Source organism: Capsicum annuum, chromosome 4 (assembly GCF_002878395.1).
Source record: "Capsicum annuum cultivar UCD-10X-F1 chromosome 4, UCD10Xv1.1, whole genome shotgun sequence".
In the NCBI taxonomy this organism is placed as follows: Eukaryota; Viridiplantae; Streptophyta; class Magnoliopsida; order Solanales; family Solanaceae; genus Capsicum; species Capsicum annuum.
In genome coordinates, this window is record NC_061114.1 from 228155562 (window position 1) to 228170393 (window position 14832).

The 14832-nt window shown below is 30.7% G+C and overlaps 2 pseudogenes; both read right to left on the reverse strand.

The window, feature by feature from the left end:
• Positions 1-2726: 2726 nt before the first annotated feature.
• Positions 2727-6359, reverse strand: LOC124898109 (annotated as a pseudogene).
• Positions 6360-6856: 497 nt separating this feature from the next.
• Positions 6857-8973, reverse strand: LOC107868532 (annotated as a pseudogene).
• Between the last annotated feature and the right edge of the window lie 5859 nt (positions 8974-14832).

Sequence of the window (14832 nt, forward strand, 5' to 3'; positions counted from 1 at the left end):
CAGATGAGTCTCCTTGAATAGCACATCAGTTGGTATTTGCCTACCCTTTTCTTTTTCCTACATATGAAAAAATTATCAATGTTCAAATAATAAAAAAATTTAAATAGAAACAAACAATTAAAACTGTAAAAGTTATATACCATTTTTTCCAGCACAACAAGAGTACTTCTGGCACCCGCAGTATATAGGGAGCCACCCTTGGATGATGCCCGGGCTTTCTTTTCTTTTTTCCTCAACAATTGATATTCTGCGCTACTCCAGTAGCGAAGATACAGTTGACATATGGGTTCAGGAATCCACTTAGATTTTACCAATTTCTTTCGGGCATAATCCAAGAAATTGTTAAATCTGGCTCTACATCTTATGAAAAAGTTCTTCTTTGTAAGAAATGCATTTGCAACATCCCACTAGTAAAATTTCTACAACAAAAATATAATATTCAATCTTTTGTTTTAACAAAGTGTTAATAAGTAGTCGATAAGTTAAATCCTTACCTTAAATTCTTCAAACATTCTATCCCTGTCAAATTCTGGAACCTTTTGTCAGCTGGTCCGGTAGCCGTTGAAGTGCCGAGTAATGCATATTCGCGTCTTTTGTCCAACTCCAGCATCCGGCCTAAACCTACAACACAAGATCAAACAGTAATTTCATAGAGCATAATAATATAGTAATGAAAAAATGAATAATGTTATTATATTTAGAAATCTTACCCTCTCGCAACTGGAATAAGATAAATCCTCCTAGAATCATCTCTGTCTCCAGGCTTCCTAGTAAGTGATGGTAGATGCACTACATGATTAGTCAAACAAATACTAGGACACTTCTGATTCCCTTTCCACGAATTATTTCTTAAACTATAAACACGAATATGAGAGATCTTATCATTAAATGTACCCATCATAATCTCAATTTCTACGATTTTATAATCATTTTGACACTCGATATAACCAAATTCATACGAACGAGCAATAGTACGCACATCTCTTCCTGAATCAGGAAGCTTTTTCAACTCTCTTAAAGATAGATTCCATATAAATAGATCTGTACGATAACCATATGCTCTAAATAGCGAATCATTCATCACAAGAACACAAAATGTTGTAATTAAAGCTATCTGTATTACCCAAATCATGAAGCTCAATAGGTAAATACGGAGATTCTCCATATAAAATTGCGTAAAGAGAATATGTTTGACACTTTCTATACAATTTCCTATCCCCTTCGGCCTGAATATGAAAATCTGATGTGATACTGAGAAGTCTGTGATGAACAAATTTTCGATTACTAGCTAAGTTTTTCAGATGAGTTTTAAGACTTGATATAAGTGAAAGCCATGAATTAGATACACATTTCATTATCAGTAAGGTTTTTACGGGCAGTTTAATGAGTATTTCAGATATTATTCTACTGAAAAATTGAATCATCATAGGTTAAAGAAGTAATCGATGATAATTTTGATCCTCTGCGCTTCGTTAATTTCATTGGCCTCAGCTGCGGCGACAGAATTACAGAGGCAGAACTTAGGATTTGAAGATAATGGAAATTGAATTGCGCCTTTGTAGTTGTTAAAAGTTATTTAATCAATAATGCATAAGATTTATTTGGTCCTAGTGAAATTGGTATTCTATTTGTTGTAGGAGACTGATTAGCTATTAATTTTTATGGTAAAATATTTTTATTTATGTAAGTTTAATATATTTTTAGTTGTGATAGCACTATTTATTAAAAGCGAAGTTGATGATCAATAAAATTAATAACTTTATAAAAAAAAAAACTCTCTACGTTCTTCTCTAACTCATCTTTTTAAAAATTAATAATTGGTATCAGAGCCTTTTTTTCTTGAGGGACCTGTGAGTGAAGAGATGGATTCTGAAAATAGTTTTTCACGAATGATTTATCCATTATTTCGGGTGAAAATTATCAATTATGAGATGTGAAAATGAAAATTTACTTGGAAGCTCTTGATCAATGAAAAACTGTCTAAGAGGATTATGAAATTAATTATTTGTCCAAAAATAAATTAGATTACACGAAGAATAAACTTTTCTGGCAACGCAATTTATGGATGCATTCCTGAACATCTGTAATAATAATACTAGATCAGGACAAGCTCAATAGAACTTTTATTCAACAATTAATTTTTTATGTTGAAATAACTCTCTGATTATTTTTTTATTCATTTTCATTCTTTCAATTTTAATCTAATTATTAATTTATTACATTTTTCATCTGTCCCAATCTTAATGAACATAATAACTGGATACCTATGACAGTAGAAAGTAAAAATACCCGATGAAGCATAGTTGAATTGCACTTAAGTTAATTCAAATACACACATCGTTATGCATTGAGCTTTTAACTTTTATGTTCGTGGTTTTGCATGAACTTGCTAGATACAAAACGTTTTAATTTTGGCATTTCATTTTAATATTTATCAATGTGTCATTATATGTCCTCTTTATGCATCAATAATATCCATATTATGTAGGAGCAACAACAGGATACACTTATCAAATAGCTACGAGAAAAATAAATAACTTTGGACACAAAAGAGTATTTTTAAGTTTTTAAATGTCATTAACATGAAAAGCAGCAACAAAAAGGAACATAATCGAACATAATCACAATCATTCTATAAGGATTGTCTATTTACATATCAATATTGAGATTTGGATGGTACCATTTCTTACCTCGGTAGACTATAGTGCAAACTTCTATCCTTGCACTCATCGATCAAAAGGTGAATTTGGCAAAACAAGACTTTCAACGTATAGATTAAGCTCGCCTTGTCCATCACATTCACAACGTTTTTGATTCTCAGGACGTTCAAAAGTGTCATCATCTCTTGAAACATACCACCATATTAAACCCGAAATGTCTTGTAGTAGAATTTCATCATTCTAGGAGCTGAAAATTGGCCAAACTACCTTTTTTTACAAATTTAGGAATCGAAGCCACGATGGTCCATGATTTCACTAGTCCATACTTCTCCGTTATCCACATATGCGTCTTGTTTCTATAATCACAAGTCATACACAAATTACCCGCTGAAGAACTAATTTCCAGTTAAAAGTTTCACCACTTGGATTCAACAATGCTACATTTCCAAACATTTTATCTCCAGGGTTGAACCATATACCATTCCTATCACTACTTTCACCAGTAATCTAATGAAGATTTTCTTTAATAATTTTTACATGATTAGTCAAACAAATACTAGGACACTTCTGAGTCCCTTTCCACGAATTATTTCTTAAACTATAAACACGAATATGAGCGATCTTATCATCCAATTTACCTATCATAATCTTAATTTCTATGATTTTATAATCATTTTGACACTCGATATAATCAAATTCATTCAAACAAGTAATAGTACGAACATCTCTTCCTGAATCAGGAAGCTTTTTCAACTCTCTTATAGATGGATTCAATATAAACAGATCTGTACGATAACCATATGCCCTTGAAATAGTGAATAATCCATTACAAAAACACAAAATGTTGTAATTAAAGCTATCTGTATTACCCAAATCATGACGTTCAACAGGTAAACACGGAGATTTTCCTTGTAAAATTGTGTAAAGAGAGTATGTTTGAAACTTTCTATAAAATCTCCTATCCCCTTCGGCCTGAATGTGAAAACCTGATGTGATACTGAGAAGTCTGTGATGAACAAATTCCCGATTACTATCTGAGTTTTTCAAATGAGTTTTGAGACTTGATATAAGTGAAAACCATGATTAAGATACACATTTCATTATTAGAAAGGTCTTTACGAGCAGTTTTATGAGTATTTCAGATATTATTTGTATAGAAAAAAATTGAGTCATCATAAGTTAAAGCAGTAATCGATGATAATTTTTATACTCTGCGTTTCGATGATTTCAGCTGCGGCAGCAGAATTACAGAGGCAGAACTTAGGGTTTGAAGGTAGAGAAATTGAATTGTGCCTTTGTGGTTGTTAAAAGTTATTTAATCAATAAAGCATGCAATTTATTTGTTCCTAGTAAAATTGGTATTCTATTTGTTGAATGAGACTGATTAGTTATTATTTTTGGTAGCAAATTTTTTTTATGTAAGTTTAATATATACTTTTTGGTTTTGATAACACTATTTATTTAAAGAAAAGTTGATGATCGATAAAATTAATAGCTTTACAAGAGAAAAAACTCTTTGCGTTCTTCTCTAACTCATCTCTATTAAAATTAGTAATTGGTATCAGAGCCTATTTTTCTCGAGGGACCTGTGAGTGAAGAAATGGATTCTGAAAATATTTTTTCACGAATCTCTCTATTTGTTATTTACCGTGAAAATTATCAATTATGGGATATGAAAATGAAAACTTACTTGGAGGCTCTTGATCTTTGGAAAACTGTCAAAGTGGATCATGAAATTAATCTGCTGTCAAATAATTTCAACATAGCCTAAATCAAAGAGTGAAGGCGAAGGCAACTCTGTTTGCTTCTGTTTCAATAACTATCTTTACAAGAATTATGTCTCTCACATCATAAAAGAAATTTGGGATTATCTGAAGAAAGAATATGCTGGAGATGAATGAATTCGAGGAATGAAAGTATTGAATTTAATAAGAAAGCTCGAATTGCAGATTATGAACGACTATGAGACAGTCAAAGAGTACTTGTACAAATTACTCGATATTGTTAACAAGCCAAGATACTAGGCACTGAATGTAAAGATTCAAGAATTGTTGAAAAAATTCTTGTTACAGTGCCTGAACGATATAAAACATGTATAAATAACTTGAAAAATACACAAGATCTGTTTAAGATTACCTTGGTAGAGTTGTTAAATTCTTTTCAGGCATTGGAACAAAGAGAACTTATAAGGCAGGATGGTGTGATTAAAGTAGTCTTAATAGCCAATCACAAAACTCAAAGAAGGGGTAAAAATATATAAAAAATATTACCCACCTTGTGAGCACTGTGGAAAAATGGGTCATCCACCGTACAGATGTTGGAAAAGGCCAGACACGAAGTGCAGCAAGTGCAATCAACTTGATCATGAAGCAATTATTTGCAAAAGCAAATTTGAGAACTATGAAGCAGATGTACGTGTGGTCAATAAAGAAGAAGATATTTTTTTTGTTGCATTATGTATCTCAAGTAAGGTTTCAACAAATTTTTTGTTGGTTGACAGCGGTTGCACAACCCACATGACTTATAACAAGAATTTGTTTAATTAATTAAAGCCTTCTGAAATATCCAAAGTTCGAATCGAAAATGGTGACCAGATTTTTGTTGAAGGGAAAGGAACTATTGTCATAAAAATAAGTTCAGGTAATAAAGCAATTTCAGATGCTCTTTATGCACATGATATTGATCAAAACTTGTTAAGTATTTATCAGTTGGTAGAAAAAGAATACAAAAGATGCTTTGAGAATAAACATTGAGGATATACTAAAGTTTCTCTTCACCTATCTTCCAAACCAGTGTTAGGCCTAAATTTTACGAAAATCTCTACTCTAAAGGTTGAAGGAGGAACCTTGACGTAATGAGTAAAGTTGCTATTATGCGACCAAAAGGTCACAAATTCAAGCCATGAAAATGGTCTCTTGCATAGCTGCAAGGTAAGACTGCGTACCATAGACCCTTGTGGTCTAGCCCTTTCTTGAAACTCACGGGTAGCGTCCTTTTTTCTTACTCTCAGTGTAGGGTTGATTAATGGAAGAAAATTGATGAACGGCCTAATTAGCGATGTGAATTGACTACAACAACATACCCAGTATATTCCTACCTAGTGGGGTCTGGGAGGGTAAAATATGTGCTCCATACCATCACCTCTGAGGAAGTAGAGAGGTCGTTTTCGATAGACCCGACTTAGGACAAAAAGATAGTAAATAAAGCCATAATAAAATATGAAACAAGATGAAATAACAGAAATAAAGCATCAATGTATATTGGCTATAAGAGAGAAATTTGAAAAAAGTTCGCTCTTTTGTTTTCTTTAAAAAAGAAGAAAGAGCTTAAAGAAAATAAGAGGAGTTGTTTTCTTCCTACAACAACATACAAAACATAATCTCATAAAATAAAGTCTGGAGAGAGTGGTGGTAAGCAGCCTTACCCTAACGTGTGTAAAGATAGAGAGGTAGTTTTCGATATACACTTGGCTCAAGTTAAAATCACATATCTAAAACAAATACAATGACTAGTTCTCTTTCGGATGCGCAAAATTGAACTTTCATGACAGTGACTACTTTTCATATCCTAAAAACTTGGATAATTTTGAAATTTTCCTTTTACAAAGCGCAAGACACATGACATAAAGAGCTTACAATTGTAGCAGTGATCTGTAATATTTCTACATTTCTCATTCTGTAATATTTCTATATTTCTCATTTGTCCGGATCTTAATGAACATAATAACTCGATACCTGTGACACTAGAAAGTAATAATACCCGATGAATCATAGTTGAATTGCACCCAAGTTAATTCAAACACACGCATCGTTATGCATTGAGATTTTAACTTTTATGTTCATGATTTTGCAGGAACTTGCTAGATACATAACGTTTCAATGTTGTCATTTCGTTTTAATGTTTATCAATGTGTCATTATATGTCCTCTTTATGTATCAATAATCTCTATATTATGTAGAAGCAACAAGAAGATACACTTACTAAATAGATACGAGAAAAACAAATAACTTTGGACACAAAAGAGTATTTTCAAGAGTTTAAATGTCATTAACATGAAAAACAGCAACAAAAAGGAACATAATTGAACATAATCACAATCATTCCATAAGGATTGTCTATTTACATATCAGTATTGAGAGCTAGATGGTACCATTTCTTACCTCGGTAGACTATAGTGCAAATTTCTATCCTTGCACTCATTGATCCAAAGGTGAATTTGGTGCAACAAGACTTTCAATGTATAGATCAAGTTTGCCTCATCCATCACATTCACAATGTGTTTGATTCTCAGGACGTTCAAACGTGTCATCATCTCTTGAAACATACCACCACAATAAACCTGAAATGTCTTGTAGTAGAATTTCATCAATGTGGGAACTGAAAATCGGCCAAACCACTTTGTTTACAAATTTTGGAATCAAAGCCAAAATGTTCCATGATTCCGCTGGTCCATACTCCTTAATTATCCACACATGTGTCCTGTTTCTATAATCACAAGTCATACACAAATTACCCGCTGAAGACACTAATTTTCAATTAAAATTTTCACCACTTGAGTTAGGCGATGCTATATTTCCAAATGTTTCATCTCCACGGTTGAATCTTATACCATTCCTATCACTACCTTCACGGGTAATCCCATGAAGATTTACTTTAACAAATTTTACATGATTAGTCAAACAAATACTAGGACACTTCCGAATCCCTTTCCACAAATTATTTCTTAAACTATAAACACGAATATGAGCGATTTTATCATCAAATTTATCAATTGCAATATCAATTTCTACGATTTTATAATTATTTTACACTCGATATGACCAAATTCATACGAACAAGCAATAGTACGCACATCTCTTCCTGAATCAGGAAGCTTTTTCAACTCTCTTATGGGTGGATTCCATATAAACAGATCCGTACGATAACCATATGCTCTTGAAATAACGAATAATCCATCACAAGAACACAAAATGTTGTAATTAAAGTTATCTGTATTACCCAAATCATGAAGCTCAATGGGTAAACACGGAAATTTTCCATATAGAATTGCGTAAAGAGAATACGTTTGACACTTTCTATGCAATCTCCTAGCCCATTCGGCCTGAATGTGAAAACCTGATGTGATACTAACAAGTCTGTGATGAACAAATTCCCGATTACTAGATCAGTTTTTCAGATGAGTTTTGACTAATTTAGGACTTGATATAAGTGAAAGTCATGATTTAGATACACATTTCATTATCAGTAAGGTTTTTACGGGCAGTTTTATGAGTATTTCAGATATTGTTTCTATCAAAAAAATTGAATCATAATAGGTTAAAGCAATAATCAATGATAATTTTGATCCTCTGCAGTTCAATTATTCCATTAGTGGCAGCTGCGGCTGCAGAATTACAGAGGCAGAACTTGGTTTGAAGATAATGAAAATTTAATCGTGCTTTTGCAGTTGTTAAAAGTTATTTAATCAATAATGCATGCAATTTATTTGTTCCTAGTTAAATTGGTATTCTATTTGTTGTAGGAGACTGGTTGGTTATTATTTTTTGTAGCAAAAGTTTTCTTTGTGTAAGTTTAATATATTTTTAGTTGTGATAACACTATTTATTTAAAGAGAAGTTGATGAACAGTAAAATTAATAGCTTTACAAGAGAAAAACTCTCTGCGTTCTTCTCTAACTCATCTCTATTAAAATTAATAATTGGTATCAGAGCCTATTTTTCTCGAGGGACCTGTGAGTGGAGAGATGGATTCTAAAAATTATTTTTTACGAATGGCTCTATCCATTATTTACGGTAAAAATTATCAATTATGAGATGTGAAAATAAAAGCTTACTTAGAGACTCTTGATCTACAGTAAGTTGTCGAAGAGGATTATGAAATTAATCTGCTGCCAAATAATTTTACCATAGCCCAAATCTATGAGTGAAGGCAAAGGCAACTCTGTTTGCTTCTATTTCAACAACTATTTTTATCAGAATTATGTCTCTCACATCACCAAAAGAAATTTGAGATTATCTGAAGAAAGAATATGCTGGAGATGAAAGAATTCGAGGAATGCAAGTATTGAATTTAATAAGAGAGTTCGAGTTGCAGAGAATGAAAGACTCTGAGACAGTCAAAGAGTACTCGAACGTATTAGTAGACATTGTTAACAAGATAAGATTACTAGGCACTAAATTTAAAGATTCAAAAATTGTTGAAAAAATTCTTGTTACAGTACCTGAAAGATATGAAACATGTATAAATAACTTGGAAAATACACAAGATCTATTTAATATTACCTTGACAGAATTGTTAAATTCTTTTCAGGCATTGGAACAAAGAGAACTTGTGAGGCAGATTGGTATGATTAAAGTAGTCTTACTAGCCGATCACAAAACTCAAAGAAGGGGTAAAAATATAAGGAAAAAATTACCCACCTTGTGAGCACTGTGGAAAAATGGGTCATCTGCCATACAGATGTTGGAAAAGCCCAGACACAAAGTACAGCAAGTGCAATCAACTTGGTCATGAACCAGTTATTTGCAAAAGCAAATTTGAGAACTATGAAGCAGATACACGTGTGGTCAATAAAGAAGAAGAAGATCATTTTTTTGTTGCAACATGGATCTCAAGTAAGATTTCAACAATTTTTTGGTTGGCTGACAGCGGTTGCACCAACCACATGACTTATAACAAGAGTTTGTTTAAAGAATTAAAGCCTACTGAAATATTCAAAGTTAGGATCGAAAATAGTGACCAAATTCTTGTTGAAGGAAAAGGAACTATTGTCATCAAAATAAGTTCAGGTAATAAAGCAATTTTAGATGCTCTTTATGTACATAATATTAATCAAAACTTTTTGAGTATTTATTAGTTAGTAGAAAAAGAATACAAAGTATCTTTTAAGGATAGATATTGTTTCGTCAATGATGGTGCTGGAAAATAAGTTTTAAATATTAAGATGAGAGGTAAACATTTCTTATTTGATCCAATGAAAAATGTTTCTGTAGAACATATAAAAGATTGTAGGCTGGAAAAATTAGAAGATGATCCTCTAATTGAAAAAGCACAAGCAATATATGAACCTACTTTCAAGAGGAGGAGTTATCTATGTTTCAGAAAAATAAAATGGGTAAGTTTAAATTCAAGATGCAAACAAAGAAGGAATACTAGCCAAAAGAATTTAATAGTCAAGAATTGCCTTCAAGACGAGAAGTAAATTTAGTTCACTACAATCCAAAAGATGAATTTGCAAATTTATTCTCAAGGTTACTTTCGGTTATCGAATGTGGAGATCCCAAGATAGTAGACCAAAATTTTGCAATTCCTAAAGCAAGGAGGAGTTAAAAGTTGCTTTAAGGAATAATGCGCGATTTTTTTTTTTCATACAACTCCTAGTCAGATTGAGATTCCGATTATAAGAGACAGATTAATTAAGTATTATTTTTGGTAGCAAGTAGATTTTCTTTTATAGTAAGTTTAATCTATTTTTAGTTGTAATAATACTATTTAAGAAGGAGTTGATGACCAATAAAGTTAACAGCTTTACAAGAGAAAAAACTCTCTACGTTATTATCTAACTCATCTCTATTAAAACCAATAGTAGTTCTTTCCCTACTATTCCTAATTACATTTATACCTTCTTTAAACATAAACAAATAAATATTTAAATTATCATAAAATTAAATAAATAAGTCTATGCATCCTACGTGTTAAAAATTTCGCGTAAAAGCTTGCCACATATATATATATTATACATACATATATATATATATATATATATAATGTTTTTTAAATTCATGATCTTTAATTTGTCTTTCAGGCTGCAAAAACTCTTGACATCACAAAAACAAATAGAAAAAATGGTTGGCATTAGTTTATATTTCCGTACCATAATATAACACAAGTTATACCTTATAAGGCATAACAAGTTTGAATCGATAAATTTTCATTAAATGAACAACAAAGACAAAAATCAAAGAACAAACATGCAATCTATGCAAAAATTTGATTTAGGCATAACTTCTACATACGATTAATGTATTATTTAGCACAAATACCTCTAAAGAAATGGTAAAAAACAGTTACACCCTAATCATATAACATAATCATAATCATACTAATCCTGATCATGTACAAGCTATAACAACTGCTTTCGATACAAAGTATTACTACAAAGGTAAAAAATTTAAACCTCGAACCTCCTTAATATAACTTTTGGATCCGCCTCTGAGTTGTATAATCATTTTTCTCAAAGTATACGAAACCAAGAAGATTGAAATGACTCCTGATAATGAACCAAGAACAAAACCATCACCAAAAGCAAAGCAATACCCCAAGGAGATCCACCTTCTTGGCTAGCCAAATGATACACAACTGGTCTTGTAACACTTCCATAAGGATAAAACCATCTATTAAAATCAATCATTATGTAGACCAAAAGTATGATAAGAAAAGGCAACAAGAAAGACATGAGCTTTATACTAGCCTTTGATTTTTCAACTGTTGCTTTGTATTCTGAATATGTAGACATAGACATCAAGAAAATTACTAGACCAAATAAAACTATTAAGGCTAAAGGTGGTGATGATATTGATTCTAAAGTTTGATCTCTCCAACTAATTCCTCTTCTTTCTCCTATGAACCAACCCATGCTAGCTCTCAACTTTCTAATTTTGTTGGTTTTACTTGAAAGACTATATGGAGCAAAGAGGAATCTGTGATGATATATATAGATAGATAGAAAGAAACTAAAGGTGTTGTATACTGTATAGTCGGAGAGGCAGATGGGGGGCTTATATTGGACGGGCTTAATCAAAGCGGATTCAGAATTAGTGACCTAAGAAGCGGATTCAAAAATTTAAGTGTATGAGTTTCTGTAGCAATACAGGCAACTCAAGCACGTTGGTGGCCTTAGATAAAAATTAGACGGAGGTCTTAATTATTTTTTTTTAAAAAAATATTTTTGTTAATAAAGTATATTTAAAATTTTGAGATGCAAAGTCATAAATATTATAAACGATTCTTTTAATAATTTTTTTCGTTAATATGACTAATGTATTTTAATCTTTATTGAGACATACGTTAAATACATAAAAATCCTTCTAAATAATTCTTTACTTTTATATAAGAAGTTTATTTTTTCTATCAATAATATTTAATAATTTTTAATAAAAGCCTATAATCTATTATTACTAAAAAAAATGTAGCCCCTTTAATTTGAGGACCTTAGACGGTTACCTTTTTTTTACTAAGTAGAGCCGCCCCTGCAGCAATATCATGTTTTCTGAGGATGCATCACGAACTTTCAAGTTTTACTTTGATTGTCAACATATCGCGTGATAATGTAAGCAAGTTCATGATGCGAAGTTTTTAAATTACTATATAATATAATAACTAAATCTACGATCAAACCTAGTCCGCCTCCGAATTGAGTTGAACTCAATATTTTGTACGACATGAATCATAGATTCAAATTTGAAAAGTTACCGAAATTTCACCAAATAAAAAATTCTAAACTCATAATTTTTAAAATAGCATAATGAATTCAACACTAAAATTCTTGAAAATTAAAATTTTAAATTCGCCTCTAGTATTTTTATAAGTTTATGGTATAAACTCTACCTTTTTGGATTCAAATCGAAAACCGTCCTTTCTTTTGAATTCCTTTCTACACTTTGAAAAAGGGGATTTATTCAAATATGACAGTAAGCAAATGGGCAAAAATACAAAAAGCAAAGGATACATTCTTTTCTTTTTTGTTTTGGTTTTCCATCTACTATCCAGATTGGAGTTTCGATTAATTCGAATCGCGCATTACATGGCCTATTCTAGATGTGACCCGCTCCCAACAGAATTTTCTACATACTCAGGGGTCGAACCCGAGACCTCTGATAAGGGTGGAGTTGTCTCACCACTTCATCCGAATCCTCTTCGACAGAAAATTATACCTATTTTTATATGATAAAAAAAAAATTTGTATGTATATATAATAGATATTGAACCTCCTTCGACTACTTCATATATTTACTTGTAACCCCCCTCAATGAAAATTTTTACTCCGCCACTAACTTCATCGCAACCCATGTTGGTAAGGATATATTCGTTTCAATATAATTAATGTCTCACAACTACGTATTGGTCCATTTACTTGCTCATTAAGTCTAAAAGTTATTCTGTTTAATCACCATCTTAATACCTCTCATTAAAATATAAAACTATATTAATGATGAAGCATTATTGAAAGGGAAATAGAGAGGGATTGATCGATCTAGAATTTAAATTTAACGAGTCTCACTTTTAAAATTCGTAAGTCATATTTGTTTTATTATTAAAAATTAAAATTATGAGTTTAAATATATAAATTCTTGATGTTTTCACAGATTTTTAGATATATAATCATACTTGGTGAGGCTACGTTAGTTCATGCGTAGAAAAGGCGAATATTAAATTTAAAGTAAATCTCGTTCGAATGAATATGATTTTATTATGTATAAAAATGTATTTTAAAAATAATTTCAAAGAGATAATTGAATCTAAATCAATCTATTTAGTTGAATTTCTGCAATTCGATTAAATCATATGCCTGAATAGTGACAAATATGATGACAAATGACCTGCGCCTTAAATATAAACAGAATATAATCCTTTTTCAAGCTCTTTAATTTTCTATGATAATTTTCGCATTATAATTTGAGGATAATTTAATTTTCACATTGTCTTTGTATACATATATATATATATATATATATATAAGTATAATAATTCAACAAATTTAATGTTAGGTAATATCTTTTAGGATAAAGCATAAATGCTCGAGGATAAAATTATAAGAGGTCATTTGGTTACTTTGACATCAAATTTAAAGTTATATTTATCTCATATTTAATTATTTGTACTAGTAAAAAGGATATGAATTTTACATCAAAGTTTTAATATGAATTAAATGAGATGTATCACTGCAGAAAGAGGCTACAATTCAATCCTTTTCAATCAGGAAAGCGTATAAATAAATGTAAAGTTTAAATTAGATGTAGCTCATTGAATATGATCTTATTGTATGTATACAGAGGTAATTGAATTTAGTTGAATTATTAGCACAATTTGATTTGTACATTTGAACATCAAATTTATTGACAAATGGCAACCATGCATGCAATGGAGCATACGTAATTAGTTTGACCTAAGAAAAATGTACGAATTTAGCAAAAAAAAAAAAAAAAAACCTTATGTTGCGTCCTCTCCAAAAAATGAAAACTATAAATATAATATTGTCTCTTTCTATCTTCGTTAGCAAAAAATAACTTTAAATTATTAAAAATCAAATAAAAATATTCTTTCTTAGTTTTTTTTTTCTTAAGAATACCTTTTCATTGAATATTACTCTCTCTAATGCTCGGACACAAAGCATGCTGAACAAAAAAATGTCACTTAGACAATTCAAGTCAGTGGATGGAGAATATTTTTGCTTTATTTTGAATAATTCTGAAATACTTTTAGCCTTTTTTCATAAAAATAATTATCACGTCATATTTCAAGCATAATTTAATTCCCATATTATAATTTGTGGATGATTTGTTCCCAAACCAAACTGACCATAAAGGATTGCAATGTTAAACATGATGATAAAGATATATGAAGAAAATATAGGTCCCAATAATGAACAACCTTTAGCCTAAAATTTAATGCAAAAAATTATTACAAATGTGTTGGGCAGCTTAAATGGTGCCACTTATAGATGAAATAATTTAGTGGATGAAATTAAATGAAGTAAAGTATGTTGATTTAGACAATTGATTAAAATCTACAGTTTTATACTTAGTGGGTTTTACCTCCATTCACTAATTGGCATTCAATCAATAATCATAATTACTGAGGGTGGAATCTATGTTTATCTTTTAGGATAGTAATTATTTTGTTTATTGAGTTCTAGATAAATTAATTTTGCCTATAAAGTATTAAAATGTTAGATTTTCAACAAAAATATAAAATTTGAGCAAAAATTATTAAATTCTATCAAATTCGTAATTAAATTGTTGCTCCACCTTGATAGCTACTCATCTATAATCCCACTACTATTGTTATCAAATAATAAGACACATGACTTTTTTTGCTTTCTTGAATGAACTGGAAACTTCATCATATTTTTTTAAAGTAAAAAAAATAGTAAATCAACAGAAAATAGGGAAAA